The sequence below is a fragment of the Lithobates pipiens genome, unplaced genomic scaffold (genome assembly GCF_037356315.1).
Source record: "Lithobates pipiens isolate NorthernLeopardFrog02 unplaced genomic scaffold, aLitPip1_a1.2 Scaffold_25, whole genome shotgun sequence".
NCBI classification, from domain to species: domain Eukaryota; kingdom Metazoa; phylum Chordata; class Amphibia; order Anura; family Ranidae; genus Lithobates; species Lithobates pipiens.
This window is the reverse complement of record NW_027507787.1, coordinates 11,660,585-11,678,387: the sequence shown is the minus strand read 5'-3', so window position 1 is coordinate 11,678,387 and position 17,803 is coordinate 11,660,585. Positions and strand designations below refer to the sequence as shown.

Here is a 17,803-nt window from a genome sequence, read left to right as displayed (position 1 = left end):
GAAGCTCGTCGACTGATGACCCATGGTTGTTAAGGATGAGGGTGGCTGGCTTTAGTGACCTCTGCTTAATTTCACATGCTCCAGGGGAAATTGGGCACCACACTTCAATCACATCTTGGATGCCAACTCTGCTCATCTTAATCCAAGCCTAGCAACACACACACACACTCTAATAAAAGATTGTCATTTTGCATCTCAGTGTGCAGCATTCCTGTTGCTAGTATAGCCAATTGAAGCCAGTGGGCTAGAATGACAAGCAAACAAATAGCTATAATCTTTCAGCAGCACAATACCACTTTAAGCAGAGACAGGAAGAAAATAAATAAAAAATATAGCAAACATATTGCAGCCTACCATTTCTTATTAGATGTGATATGCTGCATTTGTTCCCCCCCACCCCCTTTCTTTGGGCTATTCTCACCTAGTGAGCTAGCAAGTCCATTTTTCAACACCACAAGCTGCCCTGCAGATGTTGCAGTTAAAGCATTGAGAGAAACCACTTTCAGCCTGTAGCTCCCCTGAAGCACCCAAAGCCAGCAGCGGATCGGCGCTAAGCAGTGGAGGCACACAACAGGTGGAGTAGCAGCAGCTTCTCCATGGATACAGTGTGAGGATAGGGTTTTTTTTTTTTTTTTTTAAATAACACTTTGTACAGAAGTCATTTTCCTTCAGCCATGAGGGCAGATTGTCAGTGCAGATGTCCCCACTGAGGAATGCCGCTTACCAGCTCTCAGATCAATGCAATTTACAGTCGCAGCAATGCTTTGATCAACATTTTCTGGCACTGTTGCATTTAAATCCCACTCCAAAGTGTGAATGGAGCCTAAAAAAAAAAAAAAAAAAAAAAGGGGGGTGCAAGACAATAGCAGGGCTGTGCCAACACCCTCAGGGTACACCATGTCCAACAGATCAGGCTCCAGAAGAGCCCCCACAACATAGAGCACTATTCAATGCCATTTTCCCACCAACAGCCTATAGAAACCCCTACACCCAATAACAGCAGGATTTATGCCATTTAAACGCTCGTGGTTACTTCAACAAAACTAACACAATAGCAGGCTCTTGAAGTACTCATAGCTCAAACATACTATAGAGACCTAAAAGCTGAGTCAGGGGAAAGACAATTCAACATTTGCTAAGCACATTGACTTTATAGCATATAGACCATGGAGATTTAATAACAGATCCAGATCAGTGCAATTACTAATAAGGACCAATCAATATGACCCTCATACCCAACATAGCAGATATCACTAAGCTGGACTCATACAAAATGACTAAAGAGAAGAATAATAAAAATATACAACATAGGCCTCCACACATTATTACCACCCCCAACAGCCATGCACTCACCTTACACCCTCTGCAAGGTGCACATGAAGAACATTACACCACCTGGGGAAGTTGTATTTAAAGCACCAGCAGCTGAGCATGATTAGCTCTGTTAGGATAATGGGGACCAGCTGAGATTATCACTAACCTGTTTTCACCTCTCATAATTTACTACTTTTTGCCCCAAACCAAGCTAATTTTAAAGTGGAACTCCAGCCAAAATGTTGTTTTGAAGGCTACTTTCACATTGAGGTGCTTTACAGGCTCTACAGCGCCAAAATTATATTGAAAAAAGAAAAAATATTGCCTGCATAGCGCCTGTAAAGAGCCTCTCCTGACTCTCCAGTCCGATGGGGAGTTGTCCAGTTCAGAGAATGAGGGGCCTGTTTGAGCAGCAATGGTGGATGCCGGACATGTGGCTGTGGGACTTTCTCCTGTGCAGCCTAGTGAGTCACATACTAGCTCTTTATCTTATTTGCAGGTTGTTTTGGGTAGTTTGTTTGGTTTGAGTGTGGGGGGTGGTGAGGTGCAGGGTGCACCCCCTCCCCCACCAGTATCGCACCCCCACCTCAGGCGGCAGCCCCCGTGGCTGCTGCTTCAGGAGTGGGGTCTGAGTTGGAATGTCTCTTGTCGGGTTTGCAGTCACTGGTTCAGTGTTTTGAGGATAGTCCCACTGCCCCTTCCCAGGTGTTAGGGTGGGTTCCTGGACAGACAGGGTTGGCCTCCCTGCCCAGGGTGGTACAGGTGCAGAGAGGAGGTTCACCTGTTACTGGGGGGGTGGGGTGGCTATTCAGTCAGGGCTGTCCATGCCAGACAAACAATGCGGGTAAGGAGACAAGTAAGGCAGATTACACAGTGCGTTTGGCTTCAGGCATTCGCCATTTTGGCGAGCGTGATTGGTGAAAAACAACCCGAGTGCTGTTTGCCGCTCTTTTTCTACCTGTACGCCATCTGGGAAGTGCAACATATGGGGGACAGGCATGACTCCTTTATGACGGAAAATGTAGTAAACGGAAAGCTGTGCGTTATTCCTTGCACTGGGACCACAAGGACATCAGCTTATGGATGAAGCTTAGGTCTTCGGGGCGGCACCCTACAGCATCATTTCTAGGCAGGGTCAGAGGTGCAGATGCCTCGGGACAGCTGACCCCAAAACAAAAAGAGGTATGTTGGCAATTCAACAAATGGGTGTGTAGGTTTGGAAACGGTTGCCGATTCTTTGGGAAAGAGGGAAGACTCTGGTGAGGGTGGGAAGGATGCGTCCATTTCTAAATAGGTAGGGTGCTGCCCGGTTGTTAAAGTTGAAATTTTCAGGGGGGTTTCATATTCCGTAGTTGCTACAACACATTCTGCCTGTGGCTAGTAATCTCCGGTCGGCCCAACACCCTTTGATGGTTTCTGAGAAGCTAGCCAAGGAAGTGGAGTTGGGCCGCATGGGTGGTCCCTTTCTATGCCCACCTTTGGCTGACCGAGTGGTTTCATCCTAGGGGGTTTTCCCTAAGAAGGAGCCAAAAAAAATCTGATTAATTCACCACTTGTCCTTTCCAAAAGGGGGTTCGGTCAACGATGCCATTGACCCTGATGCATGCTCGGTATCCTACACCTCTTTTGAAGTGGCAATACTTTGGGTACGGCAATATAAACATGGGGAGCTTATGGCAAAAACTGATTGGGATCTGGGGTGTCAGTGGCAGGATGAATACTATGTAGACCGGTGCTTGCCAATGGGCTGTTCGATCTCGTGCTCGCTGTTTGAGACGTTCAGTTAGTTTATGGAGTGGGTGGTGAGAGACGTGTCGGGAGTCACTTCCATCATACATTACCTGACGATTTCTTATGCATAGGCCCCCCTTTGTCCAGGTCTTGCGGTATTTTTCTGGCGACACTTCAGCATATATCGGAGTGTTTCAGCATACCACTGGCGCCGGACAAAATGGTTGGCCTGGTGGTGGAACTTATTTTTTTGGGTATCGTGATAGATTCGTGGGCCATAGCGTGCCACTTACCAGTGGACAAGTTGCTTGATCTACAGGCCGATTCACTTGGTGGTGGGTGCACGCAAGTTTCAACTCCATCAGCTGCAGTCATTGTTGGGGAAGTTGAATTTTGCGTGCAGAATTTTGCATTTTGGGGTGTGTGTTTTGTTGCCACCTGTCTGCGATGACAGCGGGCGTCTCATCTCCAAGACATTTTATCAAGTTGACTCAGGAGCACCAGGAGGACCTACATGTTTGACATGTCTTCCTGGATTCCTACAATGGACGGGCGTTATGGATGGAAGGCCCAGTGAGCAATTTAGACCTGGAATTCTATACTGATGCAGCTGAAGCGTCTGGTTTTGGGGCCTATGTCAGGGGACGGTGGTGATGTGGAAGGTGGCTGATAGATTGGCGCAGGGCTGGGTTTCTCAAGAACTTGGTTTTGCTGAAACTGTTTCCAGTTATCGTGGCGGTGGAAATTTGGGGGGAGGTTTTTTTCGGGATCGGAAGATCGGGTTGCACTACGATAACATGGGGGTAGTCCAGGCTATCAATCAAGTGACAGTCTCGTCAGCGTCAGTGGTGCATTTGTTGTGGCACCTGGTGTTGTGTTTTTGCAATTAAATGTTTTTTCTGTACGCTGTGCATATTCTGGGTATGTCTAGTGATGTCTAATGCTGTGGCTGATGCTTTGTCTCGGTTTCAGTGGGACAGATTCCAAAGGTGGCACCGGGAGCGGAATAGCACAGGAGGCCTTGTCCCCAGCACTTGTGGAAAATAGCACGGGAATCGTTGTGGATTTGATACAGAATTCAGTGTGCACTAGTAATGGGTGACCTATGCAGGCCTGTCGCGACAGAACAGGCAAAACAGGCAATTGCTTGGGGCCCCAGCCACGCCGCCACTTCCTATTAGCTGCAGCCTGTAGTGTGGCCGAGCTCCTCTTCCTTCCTCCTGCAGTCTGCATGGTACAGGAGATTCAGTTTCCTGTTCTCGGCTGGACTGACAGGAAGTGTACACACTGAGTGCTCACTTCCTTACAGTCCGGCCGGCCAGCAACAGAAAACTGAGTCTCCTGCCGCGCAGTAGAGATGGGGGTTAAAAAGAACATGGGGGGAGTAGTAAGGGTCATTTTGTAATAAAAATATGGTAGTTTGCTAACCATAATAAAAACAATTACCATAGCTTTCTTTCATTTTCTGTATCGCTATGCTGTGATTCCTGTAGGGCGTGCATGCAGGGGGGGTTGGGGGGCCTCCATGTCCATTTTGCTTAGGGCCCCCAAATTCCTTCAAACGGCCCTGGACCTATGCTAAGGTTTGGCAGGAATGGTGCGAGTTGCTGGGACAGGTGGGCTGTGTGTCGAGTGCAGGAATTGTTATGGCATTGTTATATTTTATTGGGTTGAATTATGAAAAAGGGGTGTCTGCCTCTACAATGGACCGAAGGATGGCTGGGTTAACATTTTGGTTTAAAATGGGCTTTAGGCACTGGTGCTGGTGCCCAGAACCAAAAATGTTCTTAGAAGCTATCAACATGAACATTGAGGAGGAAGAGGATAGTCACTCAGCATAACAGGATAGTCACTCAGCATCAGCATAGGCAGTCTTCAAGGGAACTCACATTCATAAAAAAATAAATCGGTTACATCAGCATCAGGTTCTTGGTAGCTGGTGATCCAAGACTGATTAATTTTTATGAAGATGAGCCGATCAACTGAGTCTGTGGACAGGTACACTCTGTGATTGGTTACAAAGCCTCCAGCAGCACTGAATGTGCATTCAGAAAGAACACTGGATGCAGGACAGGCCAGTAGCTCAATTTCATACAGGCCAGTGATCCATCCTCAAGACCCAGTAACCCAGTGGATTTTTGGTTGGAAAGGTCTCCAAGTCTGATCTTGCCTCAAGGTATTCCTGCACCATGTGAATCAGATGCTGGCAATAGTTGCGGCTGAGGAACAGGAAATTTCAACCTCCCAGGCTCTGGAAACGCATTGCACAAACCTTTCTGCAAGGCCTCCCAAAGATGTTTCATCCTCTGCTCCCTCTGCGAAGGCTGGATTATTTCCGCAACCTTACCCTTGTAACGTGGATCAAGAAAGGTTGCCAGCCAGTACTGATCCCTCTCCTTGATACCATTAATCTGAGGGTCCTTTCACAGGCTTTGCAGGATCAGGGAGGCCATGCAGCATAGGTTTTCTGAGGCATTTGGCCCGGAGTCCTCTGGGTCTCTAAGGATGATCGCACCCCCAGCCCTTTTACCCCAAAATAGGTCCAAAATGACACAAAATTGAACCCTTTTACCCCAAAATAAGTCCAAAATGACCAAAATTGCACCCCCGGCCCCTTTACCCCAAAATAGGTCCAAAATTGCACCCCTGGCCCTTTTACCCCAAAATAGGTCAAAAATGACCAAAATTGCACCCCCGGACCTTTTATCCTGAAATGGGTCCAAAATGACACAAAATCGCACCCCCCGCCCTTTTAACCCAAAATGGGTCCACAATGACCAAAATTGCACCCCCAGCCCTTTTACCCCAAAATGGGTCCAAAATGACCAAAATCGCACCCCCGGCCCTTTTATGCTGAAATGGGTCCAAAATGACCAAAACTGCACCCTCGGCCCTTTTACCCCAAAATGGCTCCAAAATGACCAAAATTGCACCCCCAGCCCTTATATCCCAAAAAGGGTCCAAAATGACCAAAATTGCACCCCCGGCCCTTTTATCCCAGAATGGGTCCAAAATTACCAAAATCGCACCACCAGCCCTTTTATCATGAAATGGGTCCAAAACTACCAAAATTGCACCCCCGGCCCTTTTGCCTCGAAATGGGCCCAAAATGACCAAAATTGCACCCCCGGCCCTTTTATCCCAGAATGGGTCCAAAATGACCAAAATCGCACCCCCGGCCCTTTTAACACTAAATAGTTCCAAAATGACCAAAATTGCACTCCTGGCCCTTTTGCCTCGAAATGGGTGCAAAATGACCAAAATTGCACCTCCGTCCCTTTTACTCTGAAATGGGTCCAAAATGACCAAAATTGCACCCCCGGCCCTTTTATCCCAAAATGGGTCCAAAATGACCACAATTGCAACCCCCGGCCCTTTTATCCCAAAATTGGTCCAAATTGACCAAAATTGCACCCCCGTCCCTTTTATGCTGAAATGGGTCCAAAATGACCAAAACTGCACCCTCGGCCCTTTTGCCTCGAAATGGGTGCAAAATGACCAAAATTGCACCTCCGGCCTTTTAACCCCAAAATGGGTCCAAAATGACCAAAATTGCACCCCGGCCCTTTTACCCCAAAATTGGTCCAAAATGACCAAAATTGCACCCCGGCCCTTTTATTCCCAAAATGGGTCCAAAATGACCAAAATTGCACCTCCAGCCCTTTTACCCCAAAATGGGACCAAAATTACCCAAATTGCACCCAACGGCCCTTTTGTCCAAAAATGGGTCCAAAATGACACAAAATCGCACCCCGGCCCTTTTATTCTGAATTGGTTGCAAAATGACACAAAATCGCACCCCCTGCCCTTTTACCACAAAATGGATGCAAAATGACCAAAATTGCACCCCCCAGCCCTTGTATCCTGAAATGGGTCCAAAATGACCAAAATCGCACCCCCGGCCCTTGTATCCCGAAATAGGTCCAAAATGACACAAAATCGCACCCCCGGCTCTTTTACCCTAAAATGGATGCAAAATTACCAAAATTGCACCCCCCGACCCTTGTGTCCTGAAATGGGTCCAAAATGACCAAAATCGCAGCCCCGGCCCTTTTACCCCAAAATGGGTCCAAAATGACCAAAATTGCACTCCCGGCCCTTTTATCCCAAAATGGGTCCAAAATGACACAAAATCGCACCCCCGGCCCTTTTACCCCAAAATGGGTCCAAAATAATCAGAATCGCACCCCCGGCCCTTTTATCCAAAATGGGTCCAAAATAATCAAAATCGCACCCCCGGCCCTTTTATCCAAAAATGGGTCCAAAATTACACAAAATCGCACCCGGCCCTTTTACCCCAAAATGGATGCAAAATTACCAAAATTGCACCCCCGGCCCTTGTATCCTGAAATGGGTCCAACATGACCAAAATTGCACCCTCGGCCCTTTTATCCCAGAATGGGTCCAAAATGACCAAAATTGCACCCCCGGCCCGTTTATCCCAAAATGGGTCCAAAATCGCACCCCCAGCCCTTTTACCCCAAAATTGGGTCCAAAATTACACAAAAACGCACCCCTGGCCCTTTTATCCCAAAATGGGTCCAAAATGACCAAAATCGCACCCCCGGCCCTTTTATTCTGAATTGGGTGCAAAATTACACAAAAATGCACCCCCGGCCCTTTTACCCCAAAATGGGTCCAAAAGGACCATAATTGCACCCAACGACCCTTTTACCCCAAAATGGTTCCAAAATGACACAAAATCGCACCCCCGGCCCTTTAACCCCAAAATGGGTCCAAAATCGCACAAAATCGCACCCCTGGCCCTTTTATCCCAAAATGGGTATAAAATGATCAAAATTGCACCCCCGGCCCTTTTATCCAGAAATGGGTCCAAAATGACCAAAATTGCACCCCCGGCCCTTTTATCCCAAAATGGGTTCAAAATGACCAAAATCGCACCCAAGGGCCTTTTACCCCAAAATGGGTACAAAATGATCAAAACTGCACCCAACGGCCATTTTATCCCAAAATGGGTCCAAAATGACACAAAAATGCACCCCTGGCCCCTTTACCCCAAAATGGGTCCAAAATAATCAAAATCGCACCCCCAGCCCTTTTAACCCAAAATGGGTCCAAAATCGCACCCCCGGCCCTTTTACCCCAAAATGGGTCCAAAATGACCAAAATCGCACCCCCGGCCCTTTTATTCTGAATTGGGTGCAAAATTACACAAAATCACACCCCCGGCCCTTTTACCACAAAATGGGTCCAAAATGACCAAAATTGCACCCAACGGCCCTTTTATCCCAAAATGGATGCAAAATTACCAAAATTGCACCCCCGGCCCTTTTATCCCAAAATGGATGCAAAATGACCAAAATTGCACCCCCCGGCCCTTTTATTCGGAATTGGGTGCAAAATTACACAAAATCGCACCCCCGGCCCTTTTACCCCAAAATGGGCCCAAATGACCAAAATCGCATCCCCGGCCCTTTTATCCCAAAATGGGTCCAAAATGACCAAAATTGCACACCCGGCCCTTTTATCCCAAAATGGGTCCAAAATCGCACCCCCGGCCCTTTTACCCCAAATGGGTCCAAAATGACCAAAATCGCACCCCCAGCCCTTTTATCCAAAAATGGGTACAAAATGACACAAAATCGCACCCCCGGCCCTTTTATTCTGAATTGGGTGCAAAATTACACAAAATTGCACCCCCGGCCCTTTTACCCCAAAATGGGTCCAAAAGGACCATAATTGCACTCAACGACCCTTTTACCCCAAAATGGGTCCAAAATGACACAAAAACACACCCCCGGCCCTTTTACCCCAAAATGGGTCCAAAATAATCAAAATCGCACCCTGGGCCTTTTACCCCAAAATGGGTATAAAATGATCAAAATTGCACCCCCGGCCCTTTTATCCGGAAATGGGTCCAAAATGACCAAAATTGCACTCCCGGCCCTTTTATCCCAAAATGGGTCCAACATGACACAAAATCGCACCCCCGGCCCTTTTATTCTGAATTGGGTGCAAAATTACACAAAATCGCACCCCCGGCCCTTTTACCCCAAAATGGATGCAAAATGACTAAAATTGCACCCCCCGGCCCTTGTATCCTGAAATGGGTCCAAAATTAGCAAAATCGCACCCCGACCATTTTACCCCAAAATGGGTTCAAAATGACCAAAATCGCACCCCCGGCCATTTTACCCCAAAACGGGTCCAAAATGACACAAATCGCACCCCCGGCCATTTTACCCCAAAATGTATGCAAAATGACCAAAATTGCACACCAGGCCTTTTTATCCTGAAAAGGGTCCAAAATTACCAAAATTGCACCCCCGGCCCTTTTATCCCAAAATGGGTTCAAAATGACCAAAATCGCACCCAAGGGCCTTTTACCCCAAAATGGGTACAAAATGATCAAAACTGCACCCCCGGCCCTTTTATCCGGAAATGGGTCCAAAATGACCAAAATTGCACTCCCGGCCCTTTTATCCCAAAATGGGTCCAAAATGACCAAAATTGCACCCAACGGCCCTTTTACCCCAAAATGGGTCCAAAATGACCAAAATTGCACCCAACGGCCTTTTTATCCCAAAATGGGTCCAAAATGACACAAAATCGCACCCCCGGCCCTTTTATTCTGAATTGGGTGCAAAATTACACAAAATCGCACCCCCGGCCCTTTTACCCCAAAATGGATGCAAAATGACCAAAATTGCACCCCCCGCCCCTTGTATCCTGAAATGGGTCCAAAATGACCAAAACCGCACCCCGGGCCATTTTACCCCAAAATGGGTAAAAAATTACCAAAATCGCACCCCCCGCCATTTTACCCCAAAATTGGTCCAAAATTACACAAATCGCACCCCCGGCCATTTTACCCCAAAATGGGTCCAAAATAAGCAAAATCGCACCCCCGGCCCTTTTACCCCAAAATGGGTCCAAAATAATCAAAATCGCACCCCGGCCCTTTTATCCAAAAATGGGTCCAAAATGACACAAAATCGCACCCGGCCCTTTTACCCCAAAATGGATGCAAAATTACCAAAATTGCACCCCCGGCCCTTGTATCCTGAAATGGGTCCAAAATGGCAGCCCCAGCCCTTTTACCCCAAAATTGGGTCCAAAATGACACAAAATCGCACCCCGGCCCTTTTACCCCAAAATGGATGCAAAATTACCAAAATTGCACCCCCCGACCCTTGTGTCCTGAAATGGGTCCAAAATGACCAAAATCGCAGCCCCGGCCCTTTTACCCCAAAATGGGTCCAAAATGACCAAAATTGCAACCAACGGCCCTTTTATCCCAAAATGGGTCCAAAATCGCACCCCCAGCCCTTTTACCCCAAAATGGGGTCCAAAATGACACAAAAACGCACCCCTGGCCCTTTTACCCCAAAATGGGTCCAAAATAATCAAAATCACACCCCCGGCCCTTTTATCCCAAAATGGGTCCAAAATGACCAAAATCGCACCCCCAGCCCCTTTATCCAAAAATGGGTACAAAATGACACAAAATCGCACCCCCGGCCCTTTTATTCTGAATTGGGTGCAAAATTACACAAAAATGCACCCCCGGCCCTTTTACCCCAAAATGGGTCCAAAAGGACCATAATTGCACCCAACGACCCTTTTACCCCAAAATGGGTCCAAAATGACACAAAAACACACCCCCGGCCCTTTACCCCAAATAGGTCCAAAATAATCAAAATCGCACCCTGGCCCTTTTATCCCAAATGGGTAAAAAATGACCAAAATTGCACCCCCGGCCCTTATATCCCAAAAAGGGTCCAAAATGACCAAAATTGCACCCCCGGCCCTTTTATCCCAGATGGGTCCAAAATTACCAAAATCGCACCCCGGCCCTTTTATCATGAAATAGGTCCAAACGACCAAAACTGCACCCCCGTCCCTTTTATCCCAAAATGGTCAAATCGCACCCCCAGCCTTTTACCCCAAAATGGGTCCAAAATGACCAAAATCGCACCCCCAGCCCTTTTATCCAAAAATGGGTACAAAATGACACAAAATCGCACCCCCGGCCCTTTTATTCTGATTGGGTGCAAAATTACACAAAAATGCACCCCCGGCCCTTTTACCCCAAAATGGGTCCAAAAGGACCATAATTGCACCCAACGACCCTTTTACCCCAAAATGGGTCCAAAATGGACACAAAAACACACCCCCAGCCCTTTTACCCCAAAATGGGTCCAAAATAATCCAAAATCGCACCCTGGCCCTTTATCCCAAAATGGGTCCAAAAGGATCCAAAATTGCACCCCCAGCCCTTATATCCCAAAAATGGTCCAACATGACCAAAATTGCACCCCCGGCCCTTTTATCCCAGAATGGTCCAAAATTACCAAAATCGCACCCCGGCCCTTGTTACCCCAAAATTGGTCCAAATTGACCAAAATTGCACCCCTGTCTCTTTTATGCTGAAATAGGTCCAAAATGACCAAAACTGCACCCTCGGCCCTTTACCCAAAATGGGTCCAAAATGACCAAAATTGCACCCAACGACCCTTTAACCCCAAAATGGGTCCAAAATGACACAAAATCGGACCCCCGCCCCCTTTACCCCAAAATGGGTCCAAAATCGCACAAAATCGCACCCCTAGCCCTTTTACCCTCCAAATGGGTCCAAAATGACCCAAGATTGTACCCAAGGGCCTTTTACCCCAAAATGGGTACAAAATGATCAAAACTGCACCCCGGCCCTTTTATTCCGGAAATGGGTCCAAAATGACCAAAATTGCACTCCCCGGCCCTTTTATCCCAAAATGGGTCCAAAATGACAAAATTGCACCCAACGCCCTTTTCCCCAAAATGGGTCCAAAATGACCAAAATTGCACCCAACGGCCCTTTTATCCCAAAATGGTCCAAAATGACACAAAATCGCACCCCCGGCCTTTTATTCTGAATTGGGTGCAAAATTACACAAAAATCGCACCCCCGGCCCTTTTACCCCAAAATGGATGCAAAAATGACAAAATTGCACCCCCCGGCCCTTGTATCCTGAAATGGGTCCAAAATGACCAAAATCGCACCCTGGCCATTTTACACAAAATGGGTAAAAATTACCAAAACGCACCCCCGGCCATTTTACCCCAAAATTGGTCCAAAATTACACAAATTGCACCCCCGGCCATTTTACCCCAAAATGGGTCCAAAATAAGCAAAATCGCACCCCCGGCCCTTTTACCCAAAATGGGTCCAAAATAATCAAAATCGCACCCCGGCCCTTTTATCCAAAAATGGGTCCAAAAATGACACAAAATCGCACCCGGCCCTTTTACCCCAAAATGGATGCAAAATTACCAAAATTGCACTCCCGGGCCCTTGTATCCTGAAATGGGTCCAAAATGGCAGCCCCAGCCTTTTACCCCAAAATTGGGTCAAAATGACACAAAATCTCGCATCCCCGGCCCTTTTACCCCAAAATGGATGCAAATTACCAAAATTGCACCCCAGACCCCTTGGTCCTGAAATGGGTCCAAAATGACCAAAATCGCAGCCCCGGCCCTTTTACCCCAAAATGGGTCCAAAATGACCAAAATTGCAACCAACGGCCCTTTATCCCAAAATGGGTCCAAATCGCACCCCCAGCCCTTTTACCCCAAAATTGGGTCCAAAATGACACAAAAACGCACCCCTGGCCCTTTTACCCCAAAATGGGTCCAAAATAATCAAAATCACACCCCCGCCTTTTATCCCAAAATGGGTCCAAAATGACCAAAATCGCACCCCCGGCCCTTTTATCAAAAATGGGTACAAAATGACACAAAATCGCACCCCGGCCCTTTTATTCTGAATTGGGTGCAAAATTACACAAAAATGCACCCCCGGCCCTTTTACCCCAAAAATGGGTCCAAAAGGACCATAATTGCACCCAACGACCCTTTTACCCCAAAATGGGTCCAAAATGACACAAAAACACACCCCCAGCCCTTTACCCCAAAATAGGTCCAAAATAATCAAAATCGCACCCCCAGCCCTTATATCCCAAAAAGGGTCCAAAATGACCAAAATTGCACCCCCGGCCCTTTTATCCCCAGAATGGGTCCAAAATTACCAAAATCGCACCCCGGCCCTTTTATCATGAAATAGGTCCAAAACGACCAAAATTGCACCCCCGTCCCTTTTTCCCAAAATGGGTCCAAAATCGCACCCCCGGCCCTTTTTACCCCAAAATGGGTCAAAAATGACCAAAATCGCACCCCCAGCCCTTTTATCCAAAAATGGGTACAAAATGACACAAAATCGCACCCCCGGCCCTTTTATTCTGAATTGGGTGCAAAATTACACAAAAATGCACCCCCGGCCCCTTTTACCCCAAAATGGGTCCAAAAGGAACCATAATTGCACCCAACGACCCTTTTACCCCAAAATGGGTCCAAAATGACACAAAAACACACCCCCCAGCCCTTTTACCCCAAAATGGGTCCAAAATAATCAAAATCGCACCCTGGCCCTTTTATCCCAAAATGGGTCCAAAATGACCAAAATTGCACCCCCAGCCCTTATATCCCAAAAAGGGTCCAAAATGACCAAAATTGCACCCCCGGCCCTTTTATCCCAGAATGGGTCCAAAATTACCAAAATCGCACCCCGGCCCTTTATCATGAAATAGGTCCAAAACGACCAAAATTGCACCCCGGCCCTTTGCCTCGAAATGTGCCCAAAATGACCAAAATTGCACCCCGGCCCTTTTTATCCAGAATGGGTCCAAAATTACCAAAATCGCATCCCGGCCCTTTTACCCCAAAATTTGGTCCAAATTGACCAAAATTGCACCCCTGTCTCTTTTATGCTGAAATAGGTCCAAAATGACCAAAACTGCACCCTCGGCCCTTTACCCCAAAATGGGTCCAAAATGACCAAAATTGCACCCAACGACCCTTTAACCCCAAAATGGGTCCAAAATGACACAAAATCGGACCCCCGCCCCCTTTACCCCAAAATCGCACAAAATCGCACCCCTAGCCCTTTACCCCAAAATGGGTCCAAAATTTCCAAGATTGCACCCAAGGGCCTTTTACCCCAAAATGGGTACAAAATGATCAAACTGCACCCCGGCCCTTTTATCCGGAATGGGTCCAAAAATTACCAAAATTGCACTCCCGGCCCTTTTATCCCAAAATGGGTCCAAAATGACACAAAAATCGCACCCCCGCCCTTTTACCCCAAAATGGGTCCAAAATAATCAGAATCGCACCCCCGGCCCTTTTATCCTGAAATGGGTCCAAAATGACACAAAATCGCACCCCCGGCCCTTTTATCCCAAAATGGGTGCAAAATTACCAAAATTACACCCCCCCGGCCCTTTAACCCCAAAATGGGACAAAATGACAAAATCGCACCCCCGGCCCATTTATCACAAAATGGGTACAAAAATGATCAAAACTGCACCCCGGCCCTTTTATCCGGAAATGGGTCCCAAAATTACCAAAATTGCACTCCCGACCCTTTTATCCCAAAATGGTCCAAAATGACCAAAATCGCACCCCCAGCCCTTTTATCCAAAATGGGTACAAAATGACACAAAATCGCACCCCCGGCCCTTTTATTCTGAATTGGGTGCAAAATTACACAAAATGACACAAAATCGCACCCCCCGGACCATTTATCACAATATGGTTCCAAAATGACCAAAATTGCACTCCCGACCCTTTTATCCTGAAATGGGTCCAAAATGACCAAAATTGCACCCCCGGCCATTTTATCCCAAAATGGGTCCAAAATGACCAAAATTGCACCGCCGGCCCTTTTACCCCGAAAAGAATATAAAATGACACAAAATTGCACCCCCAGCCCCTTTATCCCAAAAAGGGTCCAAAATCGCACCCCGGCCCTTTTACCCCAAAAAGGTCTAAATTGACGAAAATTGCACCCCCGACCCTTTATCCCAAAATGGGTCCATAATGACCAAAATTGAACCCCCGGCCCTTTTATCCCAAAATGGGTCCAAAATGACACAAAATCGCACCCCCAGCCTTTTTACCCAAAAAGGGCATAAAATGACCAAAATTGCACCCCCGGCCCTTCTATCCCAAAAATGGTCCAAATGCTACAAAATCGAACCCCGGCCCTTTTATCCCAAAATGGGACTAAAATGATCAAATTGCACCCCCGGCCCTTTTATCTCAAAATGGGTCCATAAAGACCAAAATTTAACCCCCGGCCCTTTTATCCGGAAATGGGTCCAAAATGACCAAAATTGAACTCTCGGCTCTTTTATCCCAAATGGGTCCAAAATGACCAAAATTGCACCCCCGGCCCTGTTACCCCAAAATGGGTCCAAAATGACCAAAATTGCACCCACAGCCCTTTATCCCAAAATGGGTCCAAAATGACACAAAAACGCACCCCTGGCCCTTTTACCCCAAAATGGGTCCAAAATAGTCAAAATCGCACCCCCGGCCCTTTTACCACAAAATGGGTCCAAAATGACCAAAATTGCTCCCCTGCCCTTTTATCCTGAAATGGGTCCAAAATGACACAAAATCGCACCCCCGGCCCTTTTATCCCAAAATGGGTGCAAAATTACCAAAATTACACCCCCCCGGCCCTTTAACCCCCAAAAATGGTACAAAATGACAAAATCGCACCCCCTCCCATTTATCACAAAATGGTTCCAAAATGACCAAAATTGCACTCCCGACCCTTTTATCCTGAAATGGGTCCAAAATGATCCAAAATCGCACCCCTCACCCTTTTATCCCAAAAATGGGTCCAAAATGACACAAATCGCAACCCCCGGCCATTTTACCCCAAAATGTATACAAAATGACCAAAATTGCACCCCCGGCCCTTTAACCCCAAAATGGGACAAAATGACACAAAATCGCACCCCCGGACCATTTATCACAATATGGTTCCAAAATGACCAAAATTGCACTCCCGACCCTTTTATCCTGAATGGGTCCAAAATGACCAAAATTGCACCCCCGGCCATTTTATCCCAAAATGGGTCCAAAATGACCAAAATTGCACCGCCGGCCCTTTTACCCCGAAAAGGATATAAAATGACACAAAATCGCACCCCCAGCCCCTTTATCCCAAAAAGGGTCCAAAATCGCACCCCGGCCCTTTTACCCCAAAAAGGGTCTAAATTGACGAAATTGCACCCCCGACCCTTTTATCCCAAAATGGGTCCATAATGACCAAAATTGAACCCCCGGCCCTTTTATCCCAAAATGGGTCCAAAATGACACAAAATCGCACCCCCAGCCTTTTTACCCCAAAAAGGGCATAAAATGACCAAAATTGCACCCCCGGCCCTTCTATCCCAAAAATGGTCCAAAATGCTACAAAATCGAACCCCCGGCCCTTTTATCCCAAAATGGGACTAAAATGAACAAATTGCACCCCCGGCCCTTTTATCTCAAAATGGGTCCATAAAGACCAAAATTTAACCCCCGGCCCTTTTATCCCAAAATGGGTACAAAATGACCAAAATTGCACCCCCGGCCCTTTTATCCCAAAATGGGTCCAAAATGACCAAATTGCACCCCCGCCCTTTTATCCCAAAATGGGTCCAAAATCACACAAAATCGCACCCCCAGCCCTTTTACCCCAAAAAGGGTCCAAAATGACCAAACTTGCACCCCCGGCCATTTTATCCCAAAATGGGTACAAAAAGACCAAAATCGCACCCCCAGCCCTTTTATCCAGAAATGGGGTCCAAAATGACCAAAATTGCACCCCCGGCCCTTTTATCCCAAAATGGGTTCAAAATGACCAAAATCGCACCCAAGGGCCTTTTACCCCAAAATGGGTACAAAATGATCAAAACTGCACCCAACGGCCATTTTATCCCAAAATGGGTCCAAAATAATCAAAATCGCACCCCCAGCCCTTTTAACCCAAAATGGGTCCAAAATCGCACCCCCGGCCCTTTTACCCCAAAATGGGTCCAAAATGACCAAAATCGCACCCACGGCCCTTTTATTCTGAATTGGGTGCAAAATTACACAAAATCACACCCCCGCCCTTTACCACAAAATGGGTCCAAAATGACCAAAATTGCACCCAACGGCCCTTTTATCCCAAAATGGATGCAAAATGACCAAAATTGCACCCCCGGCCCTTTTATTCGGAATTGGGTGCAAAATACACAAAATCGCACCCCCGGCCCTTTTATCCCAAAATGGGTTCAAAATGACCAAAATCGCACCCAAGGGCCTTTTACCCCAAAATGGGTACAAAATGATCAAAACTGCACCCAACTGCCATTTTTATCCAAAATGGGTCCAAAATGACACAAAAATGCACCCTGGCCCTTTTACCCCAAAATGGGTCCAAAATAATCAAAATCACACCCCTAGACCTTTTAACCCAAAATGGGTCCAAAATCGCACCCCCGGCCCTTTTACCCCAAAATGGGTCCAAAATGACCAAAATTGCACCCCCGGCCCTTTTATCCCAAAATGGGTCCAAAATCGCACCCCGGCCCTTTTACCCCAGAATGGGTCCAAAATGACCAAAATTGCACCCCCAGCCCTTTTATCCAAAAATGGGTACAAAATGACACAAATCGCACCCCCGGCCCTTTTATTCTGAATTGGGTGCAAAATACACAAAATTGCACCCCCGGCCCTTTTACCCCAAAATGGGTCCAAAATCGCACAAAATCGCACCCCTGGCCCTTTTTATTCCCAAAATGGGTATAAAATGATCAAAATTGCAGCCCCGGCCCTTTTATCCAGAAATGGGTCCAAAATGACCAAAATTGCACCCCCCCCGCCCTTTTATCCAAAATGGGTTCAAAATGACCAAAATCCGCACCCAAGGGCCTTTTAC

At 47.0% G+C, this 17,803-nt stretch overlaps 1 protein-coding gene across 1 annotated transcript in view; it reads right to left on the bottom strand.

Moving 5' to 3' along the window:
• LOC143929855 (pancreatic lipase-related protein 2-like) overlaps positions 1 to 1,365 on the bottom strand; it is a 38,620-nt gene extending 37,255 nt beyond the window's left edge. Inside the window, exon 1 of the mRNA XM_077453826.1 lies at positions 1,354 to 1,365. The gene's annotated coding sequence lies outside the window, so the exon portion shown is untranslated. The remainder of the gene's footprint in view (positions 1 to 1,353) is intronic.
• Positions 1,366 to 17,803: the final 16,438 nt, after the last annotated feature.